The sequence below is a fragment of the Ipomoea nil genome, unplaced genomic scaffold, assembly GCF_001879475.1.
Source record: "Ipomoea nil cultivar Tokyo-kokei standard unplaced genomic scaffold, Asagao_1.1 scaffold1834, whole genome shotgun sequence".
NCBI lineage: Eukaryota > Viridiplantae > Streptophyta > Magnoliopsida > Solanales > Convolvulaceae > Ipomoea > Ipomoea nil.
Genome location: NW_017618262.1, coordinates 352,733 through 365,047, shown reverse-complemented (window position 1 = coordinate 365,047; position 12,315 = coordinate 352,733).

Below are 12,315 nucleotides of genomic sequence, written 5' to 3'. Positions count from 1 at the left end.
GGATTGACATAGGCATAAACATGACCTTCCCCATGCTTCATCCAAATGGCACAAATGGCATGTTTGCAAGGCAATCCAGTTAAATCCCATCTTCTATAAGTACAAGATCTTAGTTCCAAATTCACAGACTGTTGGTCTCCATAAAAACCTTGTATCTCAAACTCATGTAGACCACACTGAAATCCTCTATACCTAGCAGCTTGCTTCTCATAAACCTTCAACTTTTCTAGCACTCTAGGACAAATTTCAGAACTCCATTCTTTAACTTTATGATAAGAATAAAAAAACCTAGTCATCAATAAATGCCTCATACCTTCTAGGCCTATAATGGGTAGAAAAAATGGCTGTCAATTTTTTTAATCAAATGAATGGCTCAGATTGATCAGATTTTAATTTTTCCTTAAGATTTTTTAATTTATCCTTAATGAATATGATTATCCATTAAATTTTTCGTTAAATATTATCTTTTTCCGTTATTTATGTTAGTTCACCGTTAACTTAAATAAGCACCTTAAAGTATATCAAGGCAAGATTATATTGGAATTGTTTATGCATAGATAATTGAATGTTGAATTTGCATATTTAAATAGGTAATTCTAAGTTTACACATACAAGATAATATAGTCAAGATTGATTATAATTGTCAATAAAATAATTGTATAGGTATGGTTGAAACCAAATACGGGACATAAGGGAGAGCAAATAAAAATTACGGCATAAAATATTAAATATATACTAATATTGAAGAACTAACTACTGATTGCCAAATAAGGACATTGTAATAGAGCTAGTAGCATTAAAAAAAATTACTGATTGTCAAATAAGGACATTGCGAGGTAGTTTCTCACTTCAATTTGTTGTGTGATTTGAATAATCTTTTTGTCAATAAATCGTTCAAGTAATTAATATGATTGACTTAATTATATTTTTTTATTTTTTAAAAACATTTATTATTATTATTATTATTATTATTATTATTATTATTATTATTATTATTATTATTATTATTATTATTATTATTATTATTATTATTATTATATATACCCTTAGGTCATTTTACATGTTAATCTAAAAAGCTAATTTTTTCAAATATTTTTTTACCAATCATTGATATAATTCACTGGTCAAATCTGCTAATATAATTCACAAACTGCTGATTGTCAAACAAGGACATTGCGAGATAGTTCTCACTTCAATTTGTTGTGTGATTTGAATACTCTTTTTGTCAACAAATTCCTCAAGTAGTTAATATGATTGGCTTTATTAATTATATATTTTTTAATTTTTTTCATGGTATTAATAAAATACTTAATAAATAAATATATAACATTATTTTGTATTATAACTTTGATATTTAATTAAAAAAATAATGCACAAAAAATAATAATAGACAATGTAGTGAATACAATCAATTGATGAATTTGAATGTAAAGAATTTTTACATTGGATAAAAATAAAGACAACATAATTAATAAAATTATTTTTCTTAATTAATTTATTGGTAATGAATAATTTTTTTTTTTAATAAAGACATTATAGGGACAATGTAGCGAATATAATCAATTGATGAATTCTAATGTAAAGAATTTTTATATTGGAAAAAAATAAAGACAATATAACTAATGAAATTATTTCTCTTATTTAATTTATTGATAATGAATAATTTTTTTTGAATAAAGACATTGTAGACACATAATTCTACATTAAAGAAATGCATATGTATTATTTTTTATTGTAGTTACTAAATTATTATTATTATTATTTAATTTAATACGAGTAAAATAGAGTACTAATTATGTCAACTTTGATTGGGATGGAGTTTGAACCTAAGACCTTTCTTATTGAAATCAATGAGTAAGTTAACGGTGTTGAACTAACAGAAATTAACGGAAAAAATAATATTTAACGGAAAAGTTAACGGATAATCATATTCATTAAGGATAAATTAGGAAATCTTAAAGAAAAATTAAAGTCTGATCAATCTGAGCCATTCATTTGATTAAAAAATTTGACCGTCATTTTTCTACCCATTATAGGCCTAACTCTTTTGGGCTCTTATTAGTATACTAGTTTTTTACGCACATTGCATGATTGGGATAATGTCCAATGTTTTTTTTTTTTTAAATAAGTACTTTAAAATATATTATATTGGAATTGTTAATGTATAAATAATTGAATGTTGAATTTGCGTATTTAAATAGGTAATTCTAAGTTTACAAATGCAAGATAATATAGTCAAGATTGATTATAATTGTCAATAAAATAATTGTATAGGTATGGTTGAAACCAAATACGGGACATAAGGGAGAGCAAATAAAAATTACGGCATAAAATATTAAATATATACTAATATTGAAGAGCTAACTGCTGATTGCCAAACAAGCTAGGACATTGCGAGGTAGTTTTCCACTTCAATTTGTTTTGTGATTTGATACTCTTTTTGTCAATAAAGCCCCAAGTAATTAATACGATTGGCTTAATTATATATTTTTTATTTTTTTAAAACAATTATTATTATTATTATTATTATTATTATTATTATTATTATTATTATTATTATTATTATTATTATTATTATTATTATTATTATTATTATTATTATTATTATTATTATTATTAAATATATGTATATCCTTAGGTCATTTTACATGTTAATCTAAACAGATAATTTTTTGAAATATCTTTTTACCAACCGTTGATATAATTCGTTGGTCAAATCCGTTAACGGTAATCTCTAACTGCTGATTGTCAAACAAGGACATTACAAGATAGTTCTCACTTCAATTTGTTGTGTGATTTGAATACTTTCTTTGTCAACAAATCCCTTAAGTAGTTAATATGATTGACTTTATTAATTATATTTTTTAAATGTTTTCATGGTATTAATAAAATACTTGGTAAATAAATATATAGCATTATTTTGTATTATAACTTTGATATTTAATTAAAAAAGTAGTGCACAAAAAAGATAATAGACAATGTAGTGAATATAATCAATTGATAAATTTGAATGTAAAGGATTTTTACATTAGAGAAAAATAAAGACAATATAACTAATAAATTAATTTATTGATAATGAATAATTTTTTTTAATAAAGACGTTGTAGGGACAATGTAGCGAATATAATCAATTGATGAATTTGAATGTAAAGAATTTTTATATTGGAGAAAAATAAAGACAATATAACTAATGAAATTATTTCTCTTATTTAATTTATTGATAATGAATAATTTTTTTTGAATAAAGACATTGTAGACACATAATTCTAAATTAAAGAAATGCATATGTATTATTTTTTTATTGTAGTTACTAAATTATTATTTAATTTAATAAGAGTAAAATAGAGTACTAATTATGCCAACATTGATTGGGATGGAGTTTGAACCTAAGACCTTTCTTATTGAAATCAATGAGTAAGTTAACGGTGAACTAACAGAAATTAACGGAAAAGATAATATTTAACGGAAAAGTTAACGGATAATCATATTCATTAAGGATAAATTAGGAAATCTTAAGGAAAAATTAAAATCTGATCAATATGAGCCATTCATTTGATTAAAAAATTTGACCGTCATTTTTTCTTCACATTATAGCCCTAACTCTCTTGGGCTCTTATTAGTATAGTAGATAGTAGATAGTAGATAGTAGATATAGTAGATATAATACTTGCCATTAGAAGGAACGAGATTTTCCTATCAATCTATCATTGTTGCCAAACAATATAATTTCCTATCATATATTGTTACAGTTTTCTTGGTAAATGTTTTAGTTTTCAAGACCATATGCATACATTTGGTGCATAATTAGCTATTATGCTTTATTATTATTAGTACTGTTGTTGGTCCCGATAGAGTTGTAGTGAGAGTCTAGAGGGGGGGGGGGGGGGTGAATAGACTCTTTTCGTGTTTTGCCCTAAAAACGACCTTCGGTGTTTTTTACGCAGCGGAAATGTTAACTTCGTTTATTTTCTTTGCACGGTTTTTTATATAGCGAAATTTTTGGTAGAGATGTGAAAGATAAAATGATGCAAAAATGAAAAGCAAAAGTAAAGAAATAGTGAGACGAGCTTTTTATAGTGGTTCCGCCAACTTTGACTACTCCACTCTTCTTCCACAACTTATGGAAGGATTGCACTATCACTCGTTAGTACAATTTCACAAAGACTTCCTTGATCACTAAGCCGGACAGCCTTCGTAGGTTTTTCAACTCCTCGAGTTTACTCCGCTTCTATCAACTTCTTCTTCAGAGTTGAGGTTGGTAGAAAATGATTTCTGCTTTCTCCAACGTAATAAAGTCTTGACCGGGAGGAATGATTGCTTCGTACAAATAGCAAGACTTCTTTAAGGTGTAAGATGAGGATCAATGAGCTTCTTCAAGTATCTTTGCACCTTAACACTGGTTCACAAAAGCTTGAGGGAGCTGAGAGCGTTTAAGAGCTTTTGCGTATGGATAGATCGAGTGGTAAGAACCAGCACCTTCTAAGTTAATGAAGGTGGGTTTTTATAGGTGAGGAAAATTCCACCCGTTGAAGGGAGATGGAATTTTCAAACCTATTGACCAGTGGATAAGGACCTGGGAGCTTCTTGCATTAAATGCTCCATTAATGAGATTGTACCTTGTAGCCGTTGATGACATGGAGAGCCTTAGGGTTTTGTCCTTTAGCTCCAGGAAATAGTACATCTTCATTTAATGTTCCTTGATATGCGTGTCCCACAAGTTGAGGTCCTTTTTAGCCTAGGATGTTGTCAAGTCAGACAGAGGAGACATTCTTCTTGCTATTGGTGAGAAGAGATGTCTGGAAGAATTGTCGTTAACCAGACTGTCCTTTCGTGTTAAATGACAACTCCTCTTAAACTTTCGTTGAACATGCTTCATGCTTCGTGTCTTCATTCGTCTTGATTACCCTAACAACTAATCATAACTCGTCTTCGTGTATTTGGCTAGCTTAACACGAATTACAAGTGAGTTATGGCAACTTTCGTCTAGGACGAAAGCAGCGATCAAAAAAGTAATAACGGTTGGGGGTCTACTTTCTAGGTTACATTGGTATCATGAAAATCCTAATACAAGTGTTCCTAACAATTTCCCCCTTTTTGATGATGCCAAAACCTATACTCTTCTTATAAGGCTGATAAAATGTTCCATAACGGATTTTCTATTACAAGACAGCCTTACACGAGAGTTTACAAGTCTTTTCTAGATAAAAGCCATTAATAAGAAAGACAAGGACAAGTAACTCAGACAAGTGACACGAGATGTGTAACAACGAGTACTTTATATATGGATAATGAAGATTACAAAAACTTTTTAAGATAAACATAAAGGAAAAGCAACTTACACAACTAGAGAATTCGATTTTTGTAGCTTTGCTTTTTCACGTTCACGAATGTCCCTTTCCTCTTGTTGCTTGAGCATTCTGTTGGTGTCGATATCCTTGTTGATTCGTTCTCTGAAGATCTTGATTGGATTTGTCTTGACTAGATCCTCGTATTTTCCTCGAATGTTGAGACTTATGTAATTGTTGTAAGCCTCCCGAATGTCTGCTCCTGCAATTACTCCAGCTTTCCACCATGAGATAAGTTCAAAGGAATTCATTCCTTCTTTGTAGCTCTTTCCAGACTCGGTATGCACTTTGAAAGCTGCATTGTAGATAACACCATCTTCAGAGTGTTTGGTTACGTTCGTGAGATCTTCAATAAGCTTCTTTACTCTTTCTCTTTCCTTCAGTTCATGCTCTCTTATTCGGGCTTCTTCTTCGTATTTCTCCCATAGTTCTCTATTTTACCTTTTTATTCTTTCGTTTTGGGTGCTTATGTGATGTTGTCTAGTGTAGTTGTCCTTTGTCTTCAACCAGGTAGGAACATTGCAACCCTCAAAACGTTTCCCACTACCTTCTTCATAAGGTTTGTACTCCACAAAGTTTCCTACTCCATCCATTGTTATCTTTTTATCCTTCATGAAATTCTGCCTCGGTTTGCCTTTTCTCTCTTGGAGAACCCAGCAAATACAAATTTTGATTCAGAGCCATAAGATTGACGAGGCTTGAGAGACTGTGATCTGGGTTGAGAATGGCCACGATTTGAATAATGTCTCGACTGAGAAGGATGGTGGCCACGAGATCTAGATGGAGGGTTTGTACTTCTTTGCTCATCTTTTCCTGGTGCATGAGATGGAGATTGTTCTCTCGTGTTTTCCCTTGGATGATCGTCATCCCTATCGTCATCATGATGTCGCTTTTCCCCCTTTTTGGCATCATCAGCACAGGTGGTAGGAGGAACGATGGGGAGTTGATTAACTGCATTCAGAATGTCTTGGGCATACCCGAGAGTTTGAAGAGCATATTGTCCCAGTTGGTATGTGTTGTCTTGCGAAGTATCTATCTTGGAGCAGGCTAAGTCAACACGTTCTTTAAGACTGAAGTGGGAATGCTTGAGTTCGTGCTGTTGACGAGCCACTTTGTTGACAGCAGTGTGAAGGTCATGGAGCTCCTTAGCCACGCGCTCGTGAAATTGTCGATCAGGATCAGTTTGCGGTGGAGGCTGAGATGGCTCTGGCGGCGGTGGACGAGGGTGAACTTGTGCAACCATCAACTGATCTACTTTCATTGACAAGTCTTCCAAGACTTTGGTGTCCCTTTGCCAAAGAATCAAGTTCTGTTGATGTATGGTTTCGGCTGCATGGACGGTTTCTCTCATGAGATTCATAACTCCTCGTGGGGAGACTGGGGGAGAATCTTCTTCTATGTTGGTTTGTGGAGTCTCAACTTGGTCTCCTTGAAGTGGTGCATCCCGTTTGCCACCACTGCCCGAACTTAGGAGGATTGGAGAGGTTTCCAGTTTGCCCTCATTTACAACTGCCTCCTCGCGTTTTATTGGAGTCTCGTTCATGGGTTGGACATGTGGAACGAGAGCTCGAGACAGATCTTCAGGATGATTGGTTGAGACGTCTTCATCTTGTTGTGATGCTTCCCTTGTGCCATCACTGTTGGAAGGTGATTTCTGAGCTGGAGATCTTTCGGGAACAGTGTCATAATCAGGACCTATCAAGAGAGGAGATGAACTGTCATACATTAGATTTGCTCCATTGTTACCATCATTGTCATCATCATTATTGTCGTCATCATTGTCATCGTTCTCGTCATCTGCATCCTCGACATCATCATCTCTATCTTCGTCTTCTTCATCTTCGGTTGTGTCAATCTCTTGGCCTTGCTCATCTTTCAAGCCACTGACACTGCAGTTAGGATCATTTTGATGTTCTTTCTCCAGGATGGTTTTGACTTTGGATATCAACATGCATACCGAACAATCTTCATTTCCTCTTCAAATGCTGGGTCCAAAAGAGGTTTGCTGAGCTCTATGCAAATTGGAGCTTTGTCCTTTCCAAGAGAACGATTGGTCATTTTGTAAGAAAACACCCGTCTTATTTTCTCAAGACGCAGTGCTTCATTGAGGTCCTTGGTCTCAAGCCACCCAAGAGCAAACTCTTCTTCATCTTTCATGGCTTCAAAAGTTTCGATGAATATGTTCAAAAGGGCTGTGCGCCATTTTTGCCACTGCAAAACTCTGTTGTAGTCATTTTCAATGGACTCACGAAGCAGTTGATCTGGAGATGGACGAATGGGCGCAGCAACTGGTGGTTTTGTTGTGACTTCGGGAACAGGTGTCGATGTCTTCGGAATGTCATGAGTTTCGACTGGTACAATGGCTGATTCATCTGCCAATGCAGGTTCTTGTGGAAGAGATGGAATTTCACTCAAATCAGCAGCCACTTCTTTCGTCTTTGCTGGCAAGCCAAATTCTTGTGGAAGACTTAAGTGACCGGCCTCCATGTCCATAGCAGCAGGTTCTTGTGTCGAGTCTTGAATGTTTCGCTCTGCTGAAAAGGGTTCTTGTGTATGAAGGACTTGAGGAGACGAGAGGCCAAGGTTTGACTCTTGTTGATCAGAAGGTTTTTCTGGAGCGGTTTCTTTCGGCTGGTCTTCCCCCCTGAGAGTATGCTTCTCTCGTGTCTTCTTCCCCCTGAGAGAGTGCTTCTCTTGGTGTTTCGTATTCTTTCGGGGAGGAAGGTGCACCAATCTTCGGTTTGATAGGAGAACGAAAGTGTCCTGATTTGCCAAGGTTTGACAAAACCAATTTGTCTTCATGAGAGGAATCTTCGACAACAACTGTGTCTGGAGGAAGAATAGTTGAGGTAAGAATATTCTTCTCTGCGGGAGACTTTGGTGAGATGGGAGTGGGTGTTGGTGCACTGATGGCTTCCTCTTTTGACTTAATCCGAGAGGAGCGCTTTTCTTTCTTCTGTCTTTTCGGCTTTGGTTGGTCATCTTCTGATCCTTTCGGTGTCCTTGACTTCCGTTTAGATTTCACTATTTCTAAAGGAACACCCAACTCCAAAGCTTTCTACTTGTCATAACCGGAGGGTTTCTGCTTCATGTGGCAGGCTTTTTGTCCTGGACGGATTCCTGGTCTCATGAGAACATCTTTTGAGACAAGTAAGTGACTGACCAAAAATCCATAGCCCATTTTCTTTGTGATATCACTGGGGCTTTTTCTGTTGAAGATGACTGTATGAACAAGGTTGTTGAAGATGACTTTCGACCAGTCAACTTTGTGATTGTTAAGAAATGCATGCAGCATCTTGAGCTTTTCCTTTGTGACGTCATCAGTCCCAGATGTTTTTTGATCGACGATCTTATTGAAGATGTCCACAGTGAACTCATAATCTAAACGGAACCACTTTTTCTTCAAGGGCCATGTAATCTCCGTTTTCGAGGGTGCATGATTGTTCTTGATGGTATCATAAAACTCACTGGGGTCATAGTGGTAGAAAGAGAGGTTGCCCTTGTATGTTTCATCTCTCTGAGGAAACCCATACGCTGCTCGTATGTCCTCTAATGTTATAACCACTTGATGATTATGAACTCTCGATGTAATGGTTAGAGATTCGGAAGAGACATTTGCATTCATGTAAAATTGTGCAACATCAATAGGATACCATAAAGTATAAAGGTGAGTGATAAACCTGTATTCTGTGAGTAGATCGATGATGTCTTCTCCAAACTTGCGATCAAGGACATATTCTAGGAACCCATGAGCATCCCACATGCTCCCTCCGACAATGAGTGGAGCCCTAGATTCAATGAATCGTATATCTTCGGTAGGAAAGGAAGGAATTTCCAAGGGGGCTGGTGTTTCTGGTTCTTCATTGGAGAAGGTTTCTTGGATTTTCTCCGCCATTGTTAAGTGTAGTATGAAGGCTGAGATGGTAGAATGGTTTTGAGATGGAGAGTGAATGAAAGAGGTGAAAGATGTAGAATTGGGAGGTTATGTAGGGTTTCATTTGTTGCTAGGTACTTAAATATGGGTCAACCCGTATTTGGGATGGATGATTTGAATTTCAAATAATCAACCGGTTTCTCTTCCTCAAATGGTAACTGATCAGCTTATGGGAAAGTGATAAGATCACGCTCAGATCAGTTTTGATCATTCCATATTAAATGAGGAGAGAAAATTCCACTCAAGTGCCTGTACATGCAATAAATTGCCGTCACATCATCTGTCAGAAGTCGTGGGGTAGTGGACCATTTTTCTCGGCCACATGATCCCCATGATGAAACGTGTAAACGGTTCAGATCAGAGACTGGGAAGCGTCTAAGATACGATTGTAGACCAAAGGAAGATAAGTTTCACATAACAGAAGATTTGTAAGACAAATAAAGTCAAACAAATCTAGTACAGAGCATACAACGAAATTTCATAAACCGAGAGATAAATTATTACACGAAATGATAAAAGAAAGAGCGGTGACTGCATCTCTCGTGAAATAGGAGAACATGAGATTTTACTCCTTGACATCCCTCTTCTTTCGAGCATTGATAAAGTACTCATTCTTTCGCACCTCATGTGCAAAGACTTCAGCAATGATTGTGTCGTGATCCGTTCCCATTGCGTCCCTTGAGAGACCTCGTCTCTCCATGTCATCGAGTTCAGCCATAACTTTAGCTTTTGCACCGGCATAAAGAGTCCGATAAGGTTCCTCATTCTTCAGGTGTGGTGTAAGTTGTACAAGGGAGAAGAATTCAGAAGCGCTTGGTGATTTGGCAGATTTATCATATGATGATCCCTTCACCAGTGAACTCTCGGGTTTATGACAGGAGTCATTTTTGAACTCATATAGACTTCCAGTTATAAGAGCTATTTCCTTCCCTTTGTCCATGATACTCTTAGTTGAAAAAAATGAATCCATAATTCCCGAGGGGGTCCTTTATAAAGTGTAACAATTTTATCAAAAGATGTGACCCGAATGACTAGTCATAGATATAAAAATCACGCTTGAGGGAATATTTTCATTTCCAAGAAGGGTATGCTCAGCCCGAGATGTACTTTGATAGGAATGAACAAAACAAATAAAGTTTTGTCCGTTACTTTAGCAGATTCGAGATAATAAACACCAAGAGATTATTATTCATTAGAAACGAGAGAAACAGATACAGATAATAAGACACATAATCCAAAGGATTAGTTTTTCTTGCTCTCGTTTCCCTTTCCCTCAGATGGCCCAACTTTCGGCTTATTCAGATCAGCCCACATGCGCTTGTACCATTTTCCGGTACGCAGAAAGTTGGAGTCCGAGGATGACTCCAATACTTCTTCAGACTTTGGCTCATCAGCTTTTGGTTCATTCTTGAGTTCTTCTTCTTTCAGATAGTCCATGTAGTCTTGATCGTAGTACTTACTAGGATCATCAGGGGTTTTCGGAAGTGATGTGGCAGCTTCTCTCGGAGGGTTTTCTTCGGGCTCTTCAACAATGAACCCAGCCATATCATCATACAGAGATGATTCATCAGTATCAGACGAGATCTCCAATGGTGCTTGAAGGCTATTGCCTGGATACATGTCTCCTTGCTCTTCTCTTATTTGCTTGGCAAGTTCACGTAGCTTACGGGAGTCTCCCCTTGTAAAGAGCTTTTTAGGAGCCATTTGTGAAGATGAGAATGGTAGAGAAAAGTGAGATATAGTTCCCTTTTATAGGTGGATTCTGAAGTGATAACGTTGTGAAACTGTTCTCAGCATTCAATGCTGCAATTAATGACCATGTATTTCTTCAACTGACCATTAATGGTGTGCAAGACTTTGAATGAACATTTTCAAGAACGTCATAATTTTAGGGTCAGAGTTATGACTTCAAGATGTGTGAATGTCAGGTAGTCAGAGATTCATGGCGAAAATCTTCATTAATTCAAAGACAAATCACGGAACATGGATGAACAGAAATACATAACTTAAAGATAATTTGAATACTTGACAAAGAAATTTTCATTTCTTTCCTTTTCCCTTCTTCGTGTTACTAGTTTCGCCCTTGGTGACCTTAGTGGCTCTCTTTGAAGTGGGAGTTTTTTGGCACAATGGTCCACCATCAGGATGTATCTCTTCATCGGATTCACCTTCAACATACCCCACAAATGCAGACTTGCAATCATAATGTCGATAGAAATCCCTGAGATCTCTATCCATAGTGATATCGTTCCAAGCTTCCAATGTCAAGAACCCCTTTTTAACGATTAGAGGGGGGTTCCTCATTAGGATCGAAAGATCTTGCATCTCCATCAACATCTCTCTCGATGAATTAATCAAAATCCTCAATTTCAGAGTCAGATGAAATGTTCAGAGGATTGATAGGATTGTTTCCAGGAATGTGAATGCCGTTCACCCTCTTCTGGATGAGCTCGGGTTTTTCTTGACACCTTTTTGGTGATTGAAACCTTAGGAGCCATTGGTGATGAGAGGGATGCATTTTAGTAAGGCCACTGCCCTTCTTTTATAGCAATTTGAGATGAGAATTAATCCCTTATCCAAATGTTGATCAATAGGGGAGTCTATGATTTCTGAAGAGTCACTTAGCATTAAACTCATGTATAATACTTTAAAAACATAATTCCATCTTTGACCCGAGAGAGATAATCTGACATAAAAGTATCAAGGTCAAGAGAGTAATTAGTAATGGCACAAATAAACATGAAACTTCATTAAAGAGATTCGTGCAGAGGTACTCCAAACCATACAAATAAGACAAGCAATATTCAGATAAAGCGATAGGGCACGTGAAGTTCCAGACAGGTAAACTCATCAGTCACATCGGGCAGATTAGCCCTGTTTGAATATTCGTCCAGTTCCGGCCTCAAGTGTGAGGGTAGGCGTGTTTGGGTTGGTGGGTGACTGAGAGTGAACCAAAGTGAAGTCTTCGTAGGTTTCATCACTTTGTTGTGGAACTTCAGGAATAGGGTGCCAATGAAAGTTAGGTGGATTTGTTGA